Genomic DNA, 14,752 nt, shown 5'->3' with positions numbered 1-14,752 from the left:
AATACCCCACAATTTCTGGGGATGGGGCAGGAGTTAACTTTTAGGGTAAAATAAACCAACCAAGGAAGCACAATGAGTAATCCTGCAGGTTTCATTATGAGATATTAATTCCGTGATAGGAGCTATATTGTTATCCACATACCAAGATGTTTTATCTAAATCACCATCAATGTGGTTCAGGAGTTTATCTGACCCCAGGGGATGCTGCTACAAAGGGGAACACAGGTTAGCCCCTTTGGTGACAGTTTAGTCTCACTTATCATTTGAGTGACACTCATTTGTCTGGTTGACTAGATCAGGATCAGCTGTTCTGAAATAGAAATGATTTTCAGTCTAAGGCTGTTCCAGTGCTTTTTCTCCAGTGTAAAATTATTGCATCTTGGTTCCTTGTGATTTTAAATGCAATCATTATTCTCTTTATTATTCATAGAAGCACTGATTTACATTGCTCCAGTTTAAGGTAACCAGATGTCCCGATTCTATAGGGACAGTCCTGATATTTGGGGCTTTGTCTTGATATAGGTGCCTATTATTCCCCACTCCCACTCCCAATTTTTCACACTTGCTATCTGGTCACCGTACTCCAGCTGCTAGTAATTGGAATCTAAATTTTGAATGCTATGGGTCATGTATGATGGTACTCAGAGAGCTGGCTGACTGCATGGTATTGGTTCGCCTCTTTGTTTCTAGTTACTGCATTGCACTGAAGACAACTGAAATATATAAAGTATTTTCTGTTTGTCTGAATTAGCCCTTGGAGAAATGCCTGGTTTACAATTTATGTTAGGAGGTGAGTATGTACCATCAGTAAAGCCCATTCTGACTGAATCTCTCTCTTGAATGAGCATCACTTCCTTATGAGTACTTATGATTATATCTGAGCAAGTTCACCAAAATTAATTATAAGCCTCGAAAAAGGTCTTTGCACACACACACATAACCTCTTCAGGTTGCACAAGTTGAACACTGCATTGCTGTCAATAAGCTAGATGTGCTTGTCCTGTGGTGCAGTCCCTTCTCGGTTATGGTTTAAAATAAGGCATTTTTGTTTATATGGAAAGAAAAAGGAACAGATTCCCCAGTTCTTCACTAGTGCTCTGTGAAAACACACAAACTCCCGCTGCATGTGGTTTGTCACAGGGAAAAAAAATGTTTTGGGGTTTTTTTTAAGTCCCTTGTTAAAATATTGGCAGTACAGCACCGGTGGAGGGCAAGGGTTTCTCAAGCTGGCGCAGGCATTTCCTTTTCTAGATTTGGAAACTTAAGACGACAGCTCAAGATCTAACCTCGCTTTTATAAAGGGTGCATTTTGCTACCATTTAAATACAATGAGCACTGTGGAAATAATCCTTGATACATGTTATCACCTGCTATAAAAAAAACCAAAAACACTCCAGCTTTTCAGAGGCCTTCTTAAAAGCTTTTATAGTCTTCCTAAGCACCATCTGAGGGAGTGTTGGCAGTTGCTGTAAACTTTTGCAGCTGACATGCCAAGACAGTCTGGAAAGCAGGGAACGAGAGACCACAAAAAGGAAAACCAGACCTCCAACTCATCTAAAATTGCAGGGACTGTTAGAAAAACCTGGTGCATGTCCAGATACAATGAAGAAAAATCTACTACAAAAGAACTCTGCCCCATTTTAACAATATAGATTCCTCCACATCAAATTCCTTAAGAAAGATGAAAGATCCCGAAGAGCTGAAAATATGAGCAAATACAATAACTTTATTCACAAAGGAATCTAGGGGAGATCCAGGAAATACAAAGCTGGCGAAGCTAAACTCCAGGACTCAGGAAAATACGGGAAAGTAGGGCAGGTGTGTCCACGTCACACTCATTATGTCAGTGAAGCACAACAGTACACTTGGGGTAACTATAACAAAAAGCATTGGTAGCTCCGTGGTAGAATTCTCATCTAACACGCGGGAGGCCCGTGTTTGATTCACGGCCAATGCAGCGCCTCTCTTAACGGGGCCCTGTCTCTTTTGGTGTGCCTGGCTCTCCAGCAGTTCCCAGCCCTACGCCTCTGAGCGCCAAAGTGCACTTTATTTGCTCAGCTTCTCCAAGGGGCCTCTTGGCAGGGGTGCTTCTGTTCTTTGCCCTTTCCTTTCACTTTGAGGAGCCCTGCCGTGGGGCCAGGAGCAGCTTGCTGAGAAGCCTGCAGTTTCGGGGGCAGTATTCAGCCCCTTCCCGCTCTTCAGCTGGGGCCGCAGCACGTGCACACGCTTGGGCTGGGAAACCGTCAGCCACCAGGTCAACCCGTGTGCGACTCAGGAGCCTGCTTCACCCCGAGGGAAGGGCCCGACGGGTCACTTCTCAAGGCACCTGGACGTGGTTCACATCCCAGCAGCTTGCTTGGATGGTGGGCATGGTAAGTCCTGGCTCACGCAACACGGAGGAAATCAGTCTGCCCTTCCACCCCCACTCTCCCAGCCACCACACGCTCTTCCCACCGCCAGCTGGCCTCGTGGCGCAAGGGTAGCGCATCTGACTCCAGATCAGAAGGTTGTGTGTTCAAATCACATCGGGGTCAAGCAGGTGACGGTTGCGCCTTTGTCCTGGTGCACCTTGCTTGGGGAGAGCATCCCTCCTGACAGAGCCGTGGCCTTTGCCTTTAGCAACCTTGCGCAGGGCCCAATGAGCTTGCTATTCCTTTGAAAGAGGTCAAGGGAGGCGCAAAAGGAGGGCCACCACACCGGACGGGACGGGCAGCAGGGGCACGTGCCACAAGCCAGGCAGGAGTCGAACCTGCAATCTTCTGATCCATAGTCAGACGCGTTATCCGTTGCGCCACTGGCCCCCGGGGCACGGCCTTTTGCCTGCCGTGGCCACGCTGCCTAAGAGAGGCAGAACGGTAGCGTGAGGGGAGACCTTCTCTCTCTCAGCCCCGCTTTCCTCTCCCGCCAGCGCAGGAGAGAACGCAAGAGGAAAGGCAGCGGCGGGCACAGACCAGCAACGGCGGGGACGCAACTCGGTGTCTGAGCGCCCCGAGCACCCGCTCGCGCCCCTTGTGGAAGCCTGTTTTCCCTCCACTTCATCGGGAGCAGGAGCAAAAGCAAAAGCTGAAGCCGGGCTGTTTCTGCCTGGTTTTGAACCAGGGACTTTTCGCGTGTGAGGCGAACGTGATAACTGCTACACTACAGAAACCAAGGGCCAGCCACTGCTGGGTGTAGGTTCCGGAGCAACCCCCTTTGGTTGTCCACAGGACACCTCAGGCCCCGGCCAGAGGCAGAAGCAGCCTGGCCAGCGTTGGCCGAAGGGCTTGGCGGAAAGCACCGCCTCCGCTTGCAAGCACAAAGGAGCAGGGCATTGGTGGTTCAGTGGTAGAATTCTCGCCTGCCACACGGGAGGCCTGTGTTCGATTCATGGCCAATGCAGCCATTTTCTTGCCAGGGCCCTGTCTCTTTTGGTGTGCCTGGCTCTCCAGCAGTTCCCCGCACTACGCCTCTGAGCGCCAAGGTGCACTTTATTTGCTCAGCTTCTCCAAGGGGCCTCTTGGCAGGGGTGCTTCTGTTCTTTGCCCTTTCCTTTCATTTTGAGGAGCCCTGCCGCGGGGCCAGGAGCAGCTTGCTGAGAAGCTTGCCGTTTCGGGGGCAGTATTCAGCCCCTTCCCGCTCTTCAGCTGGGGCCGCAGCACGTGCACACGCGTGGGCTGGGAAACCATCAGCCACCAGGTCAACCCGCGTGCGGCTCAGGAGTCTGCTTCACCCCGAGGGAAGGGCCCGACGGGTCACTTCTCAAGGCCCCTGGACGTGGTTCAATCCCAGCGGCTTGCTTGGATGGTGCGCACGGTAAGTCCTAGCTCACACAACACGGAGGAAATCAGTCTGCCCTTCCACCCCCACTCTCCCAGCCACCACACGCTCTTCCCACCACCAGCTGGCCTCGTGGCGCAAGGGTAGCGCATCTGACTCCAGATCAGAAGGTTGTGTGTTTAAATCACATCGGGGTCAAGCAGGTGACGGTTGCGCCTTTGTCCTGGTGCACCTTGCTTGGGGAGAGCATCCCTCCTGACAGAGCCGTGGCCTTTGCCTTTAGCAACCCTGTGCAGGGCCCAATGAGCTTGCTATTCCTTTGAAAGAGGTCAAAGAGATGTGCAAAAGGAGGGCCACCACACCGGACGGGACAGGCAGCAAGGGCACGTGCCACAAGCCAGGCAGGAGTCGAACCTGCAATCTTCTGATCCGTAGTCAGACGCGTTATCCGTTGCGCCACTGGCCCCCGGGGCACGGCCTTTTGCCTGCCGTGGCCACGCTGCCTAAGAGAGGCAGAACGGTAGCGTGAGGGGAGACCTTCTCTCTCTCAGTCCCGCTTTCCTCTCCCACCAGCGCAGGAGAGAACGCAAGAGGAAAGGCAGCGGCGGGCACAGACCAGCAACGGCGGGGACGCAATTCGGCATCGGAGCGCCCCCGAGCACCCGCCCGCGCCCCTTGTGGAAGCCTGTTTTCCCTCCGCTTCGTCAGGAGCAGGAGCAAAAGCTGAAGCCGGGCTGTTTCTGCCTGGTTTTGAACCAGGGACCTTTCACGTGTGAGGCAAACATGATAACTGCTACACTACAGAAACCGAGGGCCAGCCACTGCTGGGTGTAGGTCCCGGAGCAGCCCCCTTTGGCTGGCCCACAGGCCGCCTCAGGCCCCGGCCAGAGGCAGAAGCAGCCTGGCCAGCGTTGGCCAAAGGGCTTGGCGGAAAGCACCGCCTCCGCTTGCAAGCACAAAGGAGCAGGGCATTGGTGGTTCAGTGGTAGAATTCTCGCCTGCCACGCGGGAGGCCCGTGTTCGATTCACGGCCAATGCAGCCATTTTCTTGCCAGGGCCCCGTCTCTTTTGGTGTGCCTGGCTCTCCAGCAGTTCCCCGCCCTACGCCTCTGAGCGCCAAGCTGCACTTTATTTGCTCAGCTTTTCCAAGGGGCCTCTTGGCAGGGGTGCTTCTGTTCTTTGCCCTTTCCTTTCATTTTGAGGAGCCCTGCCGCGGGGCCAGGAGCAGCTTGCTGAGAAGCCTGCCGTTTCGGGGGCAGTATTCAGCCCCTTCCCGCTCTTCAGCTGGGGCCGCAGCACGTGCACACGCGTGGGCTGGGAAACCATCAGCCACCAGGTCAACCCGCGTGCGGCTCAGGAGCCTGCTTCACCCCGAGGGAAGGGCCCGACGGGTCACTTCTCAAGGCCCCTGGACGTGGTTCAATCCCAGCGGCTTGCTTAGATGGTGCGCACGGTAAGTCCTGGCTCACGCAACACGGAGGAAATCAGTCTGCCCTTCCACCCCCACTCTCCCAGCCACCACACGCTCTTCCCGCCACCAGCTGGCCTCGTGGCGCAAGGGTAGCGCATCTGACTCCAGATCAGAAGGTTGTGTGTTCAAATCACATCGGGGTCAAGCAGGTGACGGTTGCGCCTTTGTCCTGGTGCACGTTGCTTGGGGAGAGCATCCCTCCTGACAGAGCCGTGGCCTTTGCCTTTAGCAACCCTGTGCAGGGCCCAATGAGCTTGCTATTCCTTTGAAAGAGGTCAAAGAGATGTGCAAAAGGAGGGCCACCACACCGGACGGGACAGGCAGCAAGGGCACGTGCCACAAGCCAGGCAGGAGTCGAACCTGCAATCTTCTGATCCGTAGTCAGACGCGTTATCCGTTGCGCCACTGGCCCCCGGGGCACGGCCTTTTGCCTGCCGTGGCCACGCTGCCTAAGAGAGGCAGAACGGTAGCGTGAGGGGAGACCTTCTCTCTCTCAGTCCCGCTTTCCTCTCCCACCAGCGCAGGAGAGAACGCAAGAGGAAAGGCAGCGGCGGGCACAGACCAGCAACGGCGGGGACGCAACTCGGCGTCTGAGCGCCCCCGAGCACCCGCTCGCGCCCCTTGTGGAAGCCTGTTTTCCCTCCGCTTCGTCAGGAGCAGGAGCAAAAGCAAAAGCTGAAGCCGGGCTGTTTCTGCCTGGTTTTGAACCAGGGACTTTTCGCGTGTGAGGCGAACGTGATCACCGCTACACTTCAGAAACCAAGGGCCAGCCACTGCTGGGTGTAGGTTCCGGAGCAACCCCCTTTGGTTGTCCACAGGCCACCTCAGGCCCCGGCCAGAGGCAGAAGGAGCCTGGCCAGCGTTGGCCGAAGGGCTTGGCGGAAAGCACCGCCTCCGCTTGCAAGCACAAAGGAGCAGGGCATTGGTGGTTCAGTGGTAGAATTCTCGCCTGCCACACGGGAGGCCCGTGTTCGATTCACGGCCAATGCAGCCATTTTCTTGCCAGGGCCCCGTCTCTTTTGGTGTGCCTGGCTCTCCAGCAGTTCCCCGCCCTACGCCTCTGAGCGCCAAGCTGCACTTTATTTGCTCAGCTTTTCCAAGGGGCCTCTTGGCAGGGGTGCTTCTGTTCTTTGCCCTTTCCTTTCATTTTGAGGAGCCCTGCCGCGGGGCCAGGAGCAGCTTGCTGAGAAGCCTGCCGTTTCGGGGGCAGTATTCAGCCCCTTCCCGCTCTTCAGCTGGGGCCGCAGCACGTGCACACGCGTGGGCTGGGAAACCATCAGCCACCAGGTCAACCCGCGTGCGGCTCAGGAGCCTGCTTCACCCCGAGGGAAGGGCCCGACGGGTCACTTCTCAAGGCCCCTGGACGTGGTTCAATCCCAGCGGCTTGCTTAGATGGTGCGCACGGTAAGTCCTGGCTCACGCAACACGGAGGAAATCAGTCTGCCCTTCCACCCCCACTCTCCCAGCCACCACACGCTCTTCCCGCCACCAGCTGGCCTCGTGGCGCAAGGGTAGCGCATCTGACTCCAGATCAGAAGGTTGTGTGTTCAAATCACATCGGGGTCAAGCAGGTGACGGTTGCGCCTTTGTCCTGGTGCACGTTGCTTGGGGAGAGCATCCCTCCTGACAGAGCCGTGGCCTTTGCCTTTAGCAACCCTGTGCAGGGCCCAATGAGCTTGCTATTCCTTTGAAAGAGGTCAAAGAGATGTGCAAAAGGAGGGCCACCACACCGGACGGGACAGGCAGCAAGGGCACGTGCCACAAGCCAGGCAGGAGTCGAACCTGCAATCTTCTGATCCGTAGTCAGACGCGTTATCCGTTGCGCCACTGGCCCCCGGGGCACGGCCTTTTGCCTGCCGTGGCCACGCTGCCTAAGAGAGGCAGAACGGTAGCGTGAGGGGAGACCTTCTCTCTCTCAGTCCCGCTTTCCTCTCCCACCAGCGCAGGAGAGAACGCAAGAGGAAAGGCAGCGGCGGGCACAGACCAGCAACGGCGGGGACGCAACTCGGCGTCTGAGCGCCCCCGAGCACCCGCTCGCGCCCCTTGTGGAAGCCTGTTTTCCCTCCGCTTCGTCAGGAGCAGGAGCAAAAGCAAAAGCTGAAGCCGGGCTGTTTCTGCCTGGTTTTGAACCAGGGACTTTTCGCGTGTGAGGCGAACGTGATCACCGCTACACTTCAGAAACCAAGGGCCAGCCACTGCTGGGTGTAGGTTCCGGAGCAACCCCCTTTGGTTGTCCACAGGCCACCTCAGGCCCCGGCCAGAGGCAGAAGGAGCCTGGCCAGCGTTGGCCGAAGGGCTTGGCGGAAAGCACCGCCTCCGCTTGCAAGCACAAAGGAGCAGGGCATTGGTGGTTCAGTGGTAGAATTCTCGCCTGCCACACGGGAGGCCCGTGTTCGATTCACGGCCAATGCAGCCATTTTCTTGCCAGGGCCCCGTCTCTTTTGGTGTGCCTGGCTCTCCAGCAGTTCCCCGCACTACGCCTCTGAGCGCCAAGGTGCACTTTATTTCCTCAGCTTCTCCAAGGGGCCTCTTGGCAGGGGTGCTTCTGTTCTTTGCCCTTTCCTTTCATTTTGAGGAGCCCTGCCGCGGGGCCAGGAGCAGCTTGCTGAGAAGCCTGCCGTTTCGGGGGCAGTATTCAGCCCCTTCCCGCTCTTCAGCTGGGGCCGCAGCACGTGCACACGCGTGGGCTGGGAAACCATCAGCCACCAGGTCAACCTTCGTGCGGCTCAGGAGCCTGCTTCACCCCGAGGGAAGGGCCCGACGGGTCACTTCTCAAGGCCCCTGGACGTGGTTCAATCCCAGCGGCTTGCTTGGATAGTGCGCACGGTAAGTCCTGGCTCACGCAACACGGAGGAAATCAGTCTGCCCTTCCACCCCCACTCTCCCAGCCACCACACGCTCTTCCCACCACCAGCTGGCCTCGTGGCGCAAGGGTAGCGCATCTGACTCCAGATCAGAAGGTTGTGTGTTCAAATCACATCGGGGTCAAGCAGGTGACGGTTGCGCCTTTGTCCTGGTGCACGTTGCTTGGGGAGAGCATCCCTCCTGACAGAGCCGTGGCCTTTGCCTTTAGCAACCCTGTGCAGGGCCCAATGAGCTTGCTATTCCTTTGAAAGAGGTCAAAGAGATGTGCAAAAGGAGGGCCACCACACCGGACGGGACAGGCAGCAAGGGCACGTGCCACAAGCCAGGCAGGAGTCGAACCTGCAATCTTCTGATCCGTAGTCAGACGCGTTATCCGTTGCGCCACTGGCCCCCGGGGCACGGCCTTTTGCCTGCCGTGGCCACGCTGCCTAAGAGAGGCAGAACGGTAGCGTGAGGGGAGACCTTCTCTCTCTCAGTCCCGCTTTCCTCTCCCACCAGCGCAGGAGAGAACGCAAGAGGAAAGGCAGCGGCGGGCACAGACCAGCAACGGCGGGGACGCAACTCGGCGTCTGAGCGCCCCCGAGCACCCGCTCGCGCCCCTTGTGGAAGCCTGTTTTCCCTCCGCTTCGTCAGGAGCAGGAGCAAAAGCAAAAGCTGAAGCCGGGCTGTTTCTGCCTGGTTTTGAACCAGGGACTTTTCGCGTGTGAGGCGAACGTGATCACCGCTACACTTCAGAAACCAAGGGCCAGCCACTGCTGGGTGTAGGTTCCGGAGCAACCCCCTTTGGTTGTCCACAGGCCACCTCAGGCCCCGGCCAGAGGCAGAAGGAGCCTGGCCAGCGTTGGCCAAAGGGCTTGGCGGAAAGCACCGCCTCCGCTTGCAAGCACAAAGGAGCAGGGCATTGGTGGTTCAGTGGTAGAATTCTCGCCTGCCACACGGGAGGCCTGTGTTCGATTCACGGCCAATGCAGCCATTTTCTTGCCAGGGCCCCGTCTCTTTTGGTGTGCCTGGCTCTCCAGCAGTTCCCCGCACTACGCCTCTGAGCGCCAAGGTGCACTTTATTTGCTCAGCTTCTCCAAGGGGCCTCTTGGCAGGGGTGCTTCTGTTCTTTGCCCTTTCCTTTCATTTTGAGGAGCCCTGCCGCGGGGCCAGGAGCAGCTTGCTGAGAAGCCTGCAGTTTCGGGGGCAGTATTCAGCCCCTTCCCGCTCTTCAGCTGGGGCCGCAGCACGTGCACACGCGTGGGCTGGGAAACCATCAGCCACCAGGTCAACCTTCGTGCGGCTCAGGAGCCTGCTTCACCCTGAGGGAAGGGCCCGACGGGTCACTTCTCAAGGCCCCTGGACGTGTTTCAATCCCAGCGGCTTGCTTGGATAGTGCGCACGGTAAGTCCTAGCTCACGCAACACGGAGGAAATCAGTCTGCCCTTCCACCCCCACTCTCCCAGCCACCACACGCTCTTCCCACCACCAGCTGGCCTCGTGGCGCAAGGGTAGCGCATCTGACTCCAGATCAGAAGGTTGTGTGTTCAAATCACATCGGGGTCAAGCAGGTGACGGTTGCGCCTTTGTCCTGGTGCACGTTGCTTGGGGAGAGCATCCCTCCTGACAGAGCCGTGGCCTTTGCCTTTAGCAACCCTGTGCAGGGCCCAATGAGCTTGCTATTCCTTTGAAAGAGGTCAAAGAGATGTGCAAAAGGAGGGCCACCACACCGGACGGGACAGGCAGCAAGGGCACGTGCCACAAGCCAGGCAGGAGTCGAACCTGCAATCTTCTGATCCGTAGTCAGACGCGTTATCCGTTGCGCCACTGGCCCCCGGGGCACGGCCTTTTGCCTGCCGTGGCCATGCTGCCTAAGAGAGGCAGAACGGTAGCGCGAGGGGAGACCTTCTCTCTCTCAGTCCCGCTTTCCTCTCCCACCAGCGCAGGAGAGAACGCAAGAGGAAAGGCAGCGGCGGGCACAGACCAGCAACGGCGGGGACGCAACTCGGCATCGGAGCGCCCCCGAGCACCCGCCCGCGCCCCTTGTGGAAGCCTGTTTTCCCTCCGCTTCGTCAGGAGCAGGAGCAGGAGCAAAAGCTGAAGCCGGGCTGTTTCTGCCTGGTTTTGAACCAGGGACCTTTCACGTGTGAGGCAAACATGATAACCGCTACACTACAGAAACCGAGGGCCAGCCACTGCTGGGTGTAGGTCCCCGAGCAGCCCCCTTTGGCTGGCCCACAGGCCGCCTCAGGCCCCGGCCAGAGGCAGAAGCAGCCTGGCCAGCGTTGGCCAAAGGGCTTGGCGGAAAGCACCGCCTCCGCTTGCAAGCACAAAGGAGCAGGGCATTGGTGGTTCAGTGGTAGAATTCTCGCCTGCCACGCGGGAGGCCCGTGTTCGATTCACGGCCAATGCAGCCATTTTCTTGCCAGGGCCCCGTCTCTTTTGGTGTGCCTGGCTCTCCAGCAGTTCCCCGCACTACGCCTCTGAGCGCCAAGCTGCACTTTATTTGCTCAGCTTTTCCAAGGGGCCTCTTGGCAGGGGTGCTTCTGTTCTTTGCCCTTTCCTTTCATTTTGAGGAGCCCTGCCGCGGGGCCAGGAGCAGCTTGCTGAGAAGCCTGCCGTTTCGGGGGCAGTATTCAGCCCCTTCCCGCTCTTCAGCTGGGGCCGCAGCACGTGCACACGCGTGGGCTGGGAAACCATCAGCCACCAGGTCAACCCGCGTGCGGCTCAGGAGCCTGCTTCACCCCGAGGGAAGGGCCCGACGGGTCACTTCTCAAGGCCCCTGGACGTGGTTCACATCCCAGGGGCTTGCTTGGATGGTGGGCACGGTAAGTCCTGGCTCACGCAACACGGAGGAAATCAGTCTGCCCTTCCACCCCCACTCTCCCAGCCACCACACAATCTTCTTGCTGCCAGCTGGCCTCGTGGCGCAAGGGTAGCGCATCTGACTCCAGATCAGAAGGTTGTGTGTTCAAATCACATCGGGGTCAAGCAGGTGACGGTTGCGCCTTTGTCCTGGTGCACCTTGCTTGGGGAGAGCATCCCTCCTGACAGAGCCGTGGCCTTTGCCTTTAGCAACCCTGTGCAGGGCCCAATGAGCTTGCTATTCCTTTGAAAGAGGTCAAAGAGATGTGCAAAAAGAGGGCCACCACACCGGACGGGACAGGCAGCAGGGGCACTTGCCACAAGCCAGGCAGGAGTCGAACCTGCAATCTTCTGATCCGTAGTCAGACGCGATATCCGTTGCGCCACTGGCCCCCGGGGCACGGCCTTTTGCCTGCCGTGGCCACGCTGCCTAAGAGAGGCAGAACGGTAGCGTGAGGGGAGACCTTCTCTCTCTCAGTCCCGCTTTCCTCTCCCACCAGCGCAGGAGAGAATGCAAGAGGAAAGGCAGCAGCGGGCACAGACCAGCAACGGCGGGGACGCAACTCGGCGTCTGAGCGCCCCCGAACACCCGCCCGCGCCCCTTGTGGAAGCCTGTTTTCCCTCCGCTTCGTCGGGAGCAGGAGCAAAAGCAAAAGCTGAAGCCGGGCTGTTTCTGCCTGGTTTTGAACCAGGGACCTTTCACGTGTGAGGCGAACGTGATAACTGCTACACTACAGAAACCGAGGGCCAGCCACTGCTGGGTGTAGGTCCTGGAGCAGCCCCCTTTGGCTGGCCCACAGGCCGCCTCAGGCCCCGGCCAGAGGCAGAAGCAGCCTGGCCAGCGTTGGCCGAAGGGCTTGGCGGAAAGCACCGCCTCCGCTTGCAAGCACAAAGGAGCAGGGCATTGGTGGTTCAGTGGTAGAATTCTCGCCTGCCACGCGGGAGGCCCGTGTTCGATTCACGGCCAATGCAGCCATTTTCTTGCCAGGGCCCCGTCTCTTTTGGTGTGCCTGGCTCTCCAGCAGTTCCCCGCACTACGCCTCTGAGCGCCAAGGTGCACTTTATTTGCTCAGCTTCTCCAAGGGGCCTCTTGGCAGGGGTGCTTCTGTTCTTTGCCCTTTCCTTTCATTTTGAGGAGCCCTGCCGCGGGGCCAGGAGCAGCTTGCTGAGAAGCCTGCCGTTTCGGGGGCAGTATTCAGCCCCTTCCCGCTCTTCAGCTGGGGCCGCAGCACGTGCACACTCGTGGGCTGGGAAACCATCAGCCACCAGGTCAACCCGCGTGCGGCTCAGGAGCCTGCTTCACCCCGAGGGAAGGGCCCGACGGGTCACTTCTCAAGGCCCCTGGACGTGGTTCAATCCCAGCGGCTTGCTTAGATGGTGCGCACGGTAAGTCCTGGCTCACGCAACACGGAGGAAATCAGTCTGCCCTTCCACCCCCACTCTCCCAGCCACCACACGCTCTTCCCACCACCAGCTGGCCTCGTGGCGCAAGGGTAGCGCATCTGACTCCAGATCAGAAGGTTGTGTGTTCAAATCACATCGGGGTCAAGCAGGTGACGGTTGCGCCTTTGTCCTGGTGCACGTTGCTTGGGGAGAGCATCCCTCCTGACAGAGCCGTGGCCTTTGCCTTTAGCAACCCTGTGCAGGGCCCAATGAGCTTGCTATTCCTTTGAAAGAGGTCAAAGAGATGTGCAAAAGGAGGGCCACCACACCGGACAGGACAGGCAGCAAGGGCACGTGCCACAAGCCAGGCAGGAGTCGAACCTGCAATCTTCTGATCCGTAGTCAGACGCGTTATCCGTTGCGCCACTGGCCCCCGGGGCACGGCCTTTTGCCTGCCGTGGCCATGCTGCCTAAGAGAGGCAGAACGGTAGCGTGAGGGGAGACCTTCTCTCTCTCAGCCCCGCTTTCCTCTCCCACCAGCGCAGGAGAGAACTCAAGAGGAAAGGCAGCGGCGGGCACAGACCAGCAACGGCGGGGACGCAACTCGGCGTCTGAGCGCCCCCGAGCACCCGCTCGCGCCCCTTGTGGAAGCCTGTTTTCCCTCCGCTTCGTCAGGAGCAGGAGCAAAAGCAAAAGCTGAAGCCGGGCTGTTTCTGCCTGGTTTTGAACCAGGGACTTTTCGCGTGTGAGGCGAACGTGATCACCGCTACACTTCAGAAACCAAGGGCCAGCCACTGCTGGGTGTAGGTCCTGGAGCAACCCCCTTTGGTTGTCCACAGGCCACCTCAGGCCCCGGCCAGAGGCAGAAGGAGCCTGGCCAGCGTTGGCCGAAGGGCTTGGCGGAAAGCACCGCCTCCGCTTGCAAGCACAAAGGAGCAGGGCATTGGTGGTTCAGTGGTAGAATTCTCGCCTGCCATGCGGGAGGCCCGTGTTCGATTCACGGCCAATGCAGCCATTTTCTTGCCAGGGCCCCGTCTCTTTTGGTGTGCCTGGCTCTCCAGCAGTTCCCCGCACTACGCCTCTGAGCGCCAAGGTGCACTTTATTTCCTCAGCTTCTCCAAGGGGCCTCTTGGCAGGGGTGCTTCTGTTCTTTGCCCTTTCCTTTCATTTTGAGGAGCCCTGCCGCGGGGCCAGGAGCAGCTTGCTGAGAAGCCTGCCGTTTCAGGGGCAGTATTCAGCCCCTTCCCGCTCCTCAGCTGGGGCCGCAGCACGTGCACACGCGTGGGCTGGGAAACCATCAGCCACCAGGTCAACCTTCGTGCGGCTCAGGAGCCTGCTTCACCCTGAGGGAAGGGCCCGACGGGTCACTTCTCAAGGCCCCTGGACGTGGTTCAATCCCAGCGGCTTGCTTGGATAGTGCGCACGGTAAGTCCTGGCTCACGCAACACGGAGGAAATCAGTCTGCCCTTCCACCCCCACTCTCCCAGCCACCACACGCTCTTCCCACCACCAGCTGGCCTCGTGGCGCAAGGGTAGCGCATCTGACTCCAGATCAGAAGGTTGTGTGTTCAAATCACATCGGGGTCACATTCTATGTCTTGGCCTTGGTGCGTATGCCTTTTCATTAGGGTTGTCAATCTGCCATCCGGGTGATTCTGATAATAAGGTTAGTGCCTCTCAGTTTCTCCACTCCCCGCTCGACCATCCAGTCCATCAGTGCTGGTGTCTCCTAGCATGTCATACATTCTTCACTCACTCACAAACCAGTAAATAATTTCAAAGGCAAGAACTGGAGCCATAACATTTCTGTCCTTCTAAAAGCAATAATTAATACATGGAGCAAAGAATAAAGCCAAAACATTTTCTTCTTACTAACTCAAGGCTACCAAAATAAGCAAAATGGAGTACTATTTACTCGAGACATTTTCTCCCCATTAGGCTTTTGGCCTACAATAGAAGAGAAGATCTGAGGTTCAGAGACGCAGGTAGAACCTATGGTTTAATTTTGAAGTGGGTTTGAGCAGATAATGGAGAAAAGGCAAGAGGAGGAGGAAGGGACGAGTCGAGACTCACAGATGCAAGCTGGACTGGGGAGGGAGGAGTCTGCTTGGGCAGGAAAGTGGTCTGTGGAAGCATGTGTCTACGAGAACCAGGCTGAGGAAAAGACAGTCTAGTGAAGGAGAAATAGAGCTCAGGAACAAGTTTGCTGAGCTGGAAACCAAAGAGGGGGCACAGCAGGCACTAACTGAAGGTGGGAGAGCACAGAAGAAGAGAGGAGCATCTAGTTCTATAAGAAGAAGGGAAGACCTAATGGAGATACCCAGTGTGACACTGCACCCCATATTCTTCCCAGTGACATTATTTTGATGTGATTATGACATAATTATAATGTATTTTATGCAAGATAAGTCATGTGAGGTGGCATGTATCATT

General features: G+C 57.6%; 33 non-coding genes across 33 annotated transcripts; 17 read left to right on the top strand and 16 right to left on the bottom strand.

Moving 5' to 3' along the window:
* The first annotated feature begins 2,462 nt into the window (after nucleotides 1–2,462).
* TRNAW-CCA (transfer RNA tryptophan (anticodon CCA)) lies at nucleotides 2,463–2,534 on the top strand. The gene has a single exon. It is a non-coding gene; the product is annotated as a tRNA-Trp (tRNA).
* Nucleotides 2,535–2,728: 194 nt separating this feature from the next.
* On the bottom strand, nucleotides 2,729–2,801 carry TRNAH-AUG (transfer RNA histidin (anticodon AUG)). Its single transcript has one exon. It is a non-coding gene; the product is annotated as a tRNA-His (tRNA).
* A 274-nt stretch (nucleotides 2,802–3,075) lies between these two features.
* On the bottom strand, nucleotides 3,076–3,148 carry TRNAV-CAC (transfer RNA valine (anticodon CAC)). Its single transcript has one exon. It is a non-coding gene; the product is annotated as a tRNA-Val (tRNA).
* Nucleotides 3,149–3,307: 159 nt separating this feature from the next.
* TRNAG-GCC (transfer RNA glycine (anticodon GCC)) lies at nucleotides 3,308–3,378 on the top strand. The gene has a single exon. It is a non-coding gene; the product is annotated as a tRNA-Gly (tRNA).
* Nucleotides 3,379–3,882: 504 nt separating this feature from the next.
* TRNAW-CCA (transfer RNA tryptophan (anticodon CCA)) lies at nucleotides 3,883–3,954 on the top strand. The gene has a single exon. It is a non-coding gene; the product is annotated as a tRNA-Trp (tRNA).
* A 195-nt stretch (nucleotides 3,955–4,149) lies between these two features.
* Nucleotides 4,150–4,222, bottom strand: TRNAR-ACG (transfer RNA arginine (anticodon ACG)). The gene has a single exon. It is a non-coding gene; the product is annotated as a tRNA-Arg (tRNA).
* Nucleotides 4,223–4,491: 269 nt separating this feature from the next.
* TRNAV-CAC (transfer RNA valine (anticodon CAC)) lies at nucleotides 4,492–4,564 on the bottom strand. Its single transcript has one exon. It is a non-coding gene; the product is annotated as a tRNA-Val (tRNA).
* A 160-nt stretch (nucleotides 4,565–4,724) lies between these two features.
* Nucleotides 4,725–4,795, top strand: TRNAG-GCC (transfer RNA glycine (anticodon GCC)). The gene has a single exon. It is a non-coding gene; the product is annotated as a tRNA-Gly (tRNA).
* A 504-nt stretch (nucleotides 4,796–5,299) lies between these two features.
* Nucleotides 5,300–5,371, top strand: TRNAW-CCA (transfer RNA tryptophan (anticodon CCA)). The gene has a single exon. It is a non-coding gene; the product is annotated as a tRNA-Trp (tRNA).
* A 195-nt stretch (nucleotides 5,372–5,566) lies between these two features.
* On the bottom strand, nucleotides 5,567–5,639 carry TRNAR-ACG (transfer RNA arginine (anticodon ACG)). Its single transcript has one exon. It is a non-coding gene; the product is annotated as a tRNA-Arg (tRNA).
* A 275-nt stretch (nucleotides 5,640–5,914) lies between these two features.
* Nucleotides 5,915–5,987, bottom strand: TRNAV-CAC (transfer RNA valine (anticodon CAC)). Its single transcript has one exon. It is a non-coding gene; the product is annotated as a tRNA-Val (tRNA).
* A 159-nt stretch (nucleotides 5,988–6,146) lies between these two features.
* Nucleotides 6,147–6,217, top strand: TRNAG-GCC (transfer RNA glycine (anticodon GCC)). Its single transcript has one exon. It is a non-coding gene; the product is annotated as a tRNA-Gly (tRNA).
* Nucleotides 6,218–6,721: 504 nt separating this feature from the next.
* On the top strand, nucleotides 6,722–6,793 carry TRNAW-CCA (transfer RNA tryptophan (anticodon CCA)). The gene has a single exon. It is a non-coding gene; the product is annotated as a tRNA-Trp (tRNA).
* A 195-nt stretch (nucleotides 6,794–6,988) lies between these two features.
* TRNAR-ACG (transfer RNA arginine (anticodon ACG)) lies at nucleotides 6,989–7,061 on the bottom strand. Its single transcript has one exon. It is a non-coding gene; the product is annotated as a tRNA-Arg (tRNA).
* A 275-nt stretch (nucleotides 7,062–7,336) lies between these two features.
* On the bottom strand, nucleotides 7,337–7,409 carry TRNAV-CAC (transfer RNA valine (anticodon CAC)). Its single transcript has one exon. It is a non-coding gene; the product is annotated as a tRNA-Val (tRNA).
* Nucleotides 7,410–7,568: 159 nt separating this feature from the next.
* On the top strand, nucleotides 7,569–7,639 carry TRNAG-GCC (transfer RNA glycine (anticodon GCC)). The gene has a single exon. It is a non-coding gene; the product is annotated as a tRNA-Gly (tRNA).
* A 504-nt stretch (nucleotides 7,640–8,143) lies between these two features.
* On the top strand, nucleotides 8,144–8,215 carry TRNAW-CCA (transfer RNA tryptophan (anticodon CCA)). Its single transcript has one exon. It is a non-coding gene; the product is annotated as a tRNA-Trp (tRNA).
* Nucleotides 8,216–8,410: 195 nt separating this feature from the next.
* Nucleotides 8,411–8,483, bottom strand: TRNAR-ACG (transfer RNA arginine (anticodon ACG)). The gene has a single exon. It is a non-coding gene; the product is annotated as a tRNA-Arg (tRNA).
* A 275-nt stretch (nucleotides 8,484–8,758) lies between these two features.
* On the bottom strand, nucleotides 8,759–8,831 carry TRNAV-CAC (transfer RNA valine (anticodon CAC)). The gene has a single exon. It is a non-coding gene; the product is annotated as a tRNA-Val (tRNA).
* Nucleotides 8,832–8,990: 159 nt separating this feature from the next.
* On the top strand, nucleotides 8,991–9,061 carry TRNAG-GCC (transfer RNA glycine (anticodon GCC)). The gene has a single exon. It is a non-coding gene; the product is annotated as a tRNA-Gly (tRNA).
* Nucleotides 9,062–9,565: 504 nt separating this feature from the next.
* On the top strand, nucleotides 9,566–9,637 carry TRNAW-CCA (transfer RNA tryptophan (anticodon CCA)). Its single transcript has one exon. It is a non-coding gene; the product is annotated as a tRNA-Trp (tRNA).
* Nucleotides 9,638–9,832: 195 nt separating this feature from the next.
* On the bottom strand, nucleotides 9,833–9,905 carry TRNAR-ACG (transfer RNA arginine (anticodon ACG)). Its single transcript has one exon. It is a non-coding gene; the product is annotated as a tRNA-Arg (tRNA).
* A 275-nt stretch (nucleotides 9,906–10,180) lies between these two features.
* TRNAV-CAC (transfer RNA valine (anticodon CAC)) lies at nucleotides 10,181–10,253 on the bottom strand. Its single transcript has one exon. It is a non-coding gene; the product is annotated as a tRNA-Val (tRNA).
* A 160-nt stretch (nucleotides 10,254–10,413) lies between these two features.
* TRNAG-GCC (transfer RNA glycine (anticodon GCC)) lies at nucleotides 10,414–10,484 on the top strand. Its single transcript has one exon. It is a non-coding gene; the product is annotated as a tRNA-Gly (tRNA).
* Nucleotides 10,485–10,989: 505 nt separating this feature from the next.
* Nucleotides 10,990–11,061, top strand: TRNAW-CCA (transfer RNA tryptophan (anticodon CCA)). The gene has a single exon. It is a non-coding gene; the product is annotated as a tRNA-Trp (tRNA).
* Nucleotides 11,062–11,256: 195 nt separating this feature from the next.
* Nucleotides 11,257–11,329, bottom strand: TRNAR-ACG (transfer RNA arginine (anticodon ACG)). The gene has a single exon. It is a non-coding gene; the product is annotated as a tRNA-Arg (tRNA).
* A 275-nt stretch (nucleotides 11,330–11,604) lies between these two features.
* Nucleotides 11,605–11,677, bottom strand: TRNAV-CAC (transfer RNA valine (anticodon CAC)). The gene has a single exon. It is a non-coding gene; the product is annotated as a tRNA-Val (tRNA).
* Nucleotides 11,678–11,837: 160 nt separating this feature from the next.
* TRNAG-GCC (transfer RNA glycine (anticodon GCC)) lies at nucleotides 11,838–11,908 on the top strand. Its single transcript has one exon. It is a non-coding gene; the product is annotated as a tRNA-Gly (tRNA).
* Nucleotides 11,909–12,412: 504 nt separating this feature from the next.
* TRNAW-CCA (transfer RNA tryptophan (anticodon CCA)) lies at nucleotides 12,413–12,484 on the top strand. The gene has a single exon. It is a non-coding gene; the product is annotated as a tRNA-Trp (tRNA).
* A 195-nt stretch (nucleotides 12,485–12,679) lies between these two features.
* On the bottom strand, nucleotides 12,680–12,752 carry TRNAR-ACG (transfer RNA arginine (anticodon ACG)). The gene has a single exon. It is a non-coding gene; the product is annotated as a tRNA-Arg (tRNA).
* A 275-nt stretch (nucleotides 12,753–13,027) lies between these two features.
* TRNAV-CAC (transfer RNA valine (anticodon CAC)) lies at nucleotides 13,028–13,100 on the bottom strand. The gene has a single exon. It is a non-coding gene; the product is annotated as a tRNA-Val (tRNA).
* Nucleotides 13,101–13,259: 159 nt separating this feature from the next.
* On the top strand, nucleotides 13,260–13,330 carry TRNAG-GCC (transfer RNA glycine (anticodon GCC)). The gene has a single exon. It is a non-coding gene; the product is annotated as a tRNA-Gly (tRNA).
* Nucleotides 13,331–13,834: 504 nt separating this feature from the next.
* Nucleotides 13,835–13,906, top strand: TRNAW-CCA (transfer RNA tryptophan (anticodon CCA)). Its single transcript has one exon. It is a non-coding gene; the product is annotated as a tRNA-Trp (tRNA).
* Nucleotides 13,907–14,752: the final 846 nt, after the last annotated feature.

Source organism: Lepidochelys kempii, chromosome 3, assembly GCF_965140265.1.
Source record: "Lepidochelys kempii isolate rLepKem1 chromosome 3, rLepKem1.hap2, whole genome shotgun sequence".
NCBI lineage: Eukaryota > Metazoa > Chordata > Testudines > Cheloniidae > Lepidochelys > Lepidochelys kempii.
The sequence above is the reverse complement of the archived record's forward strand: the minus strand, read 5'-3'. Positions and strand labels throughout refer to the sequence as shown.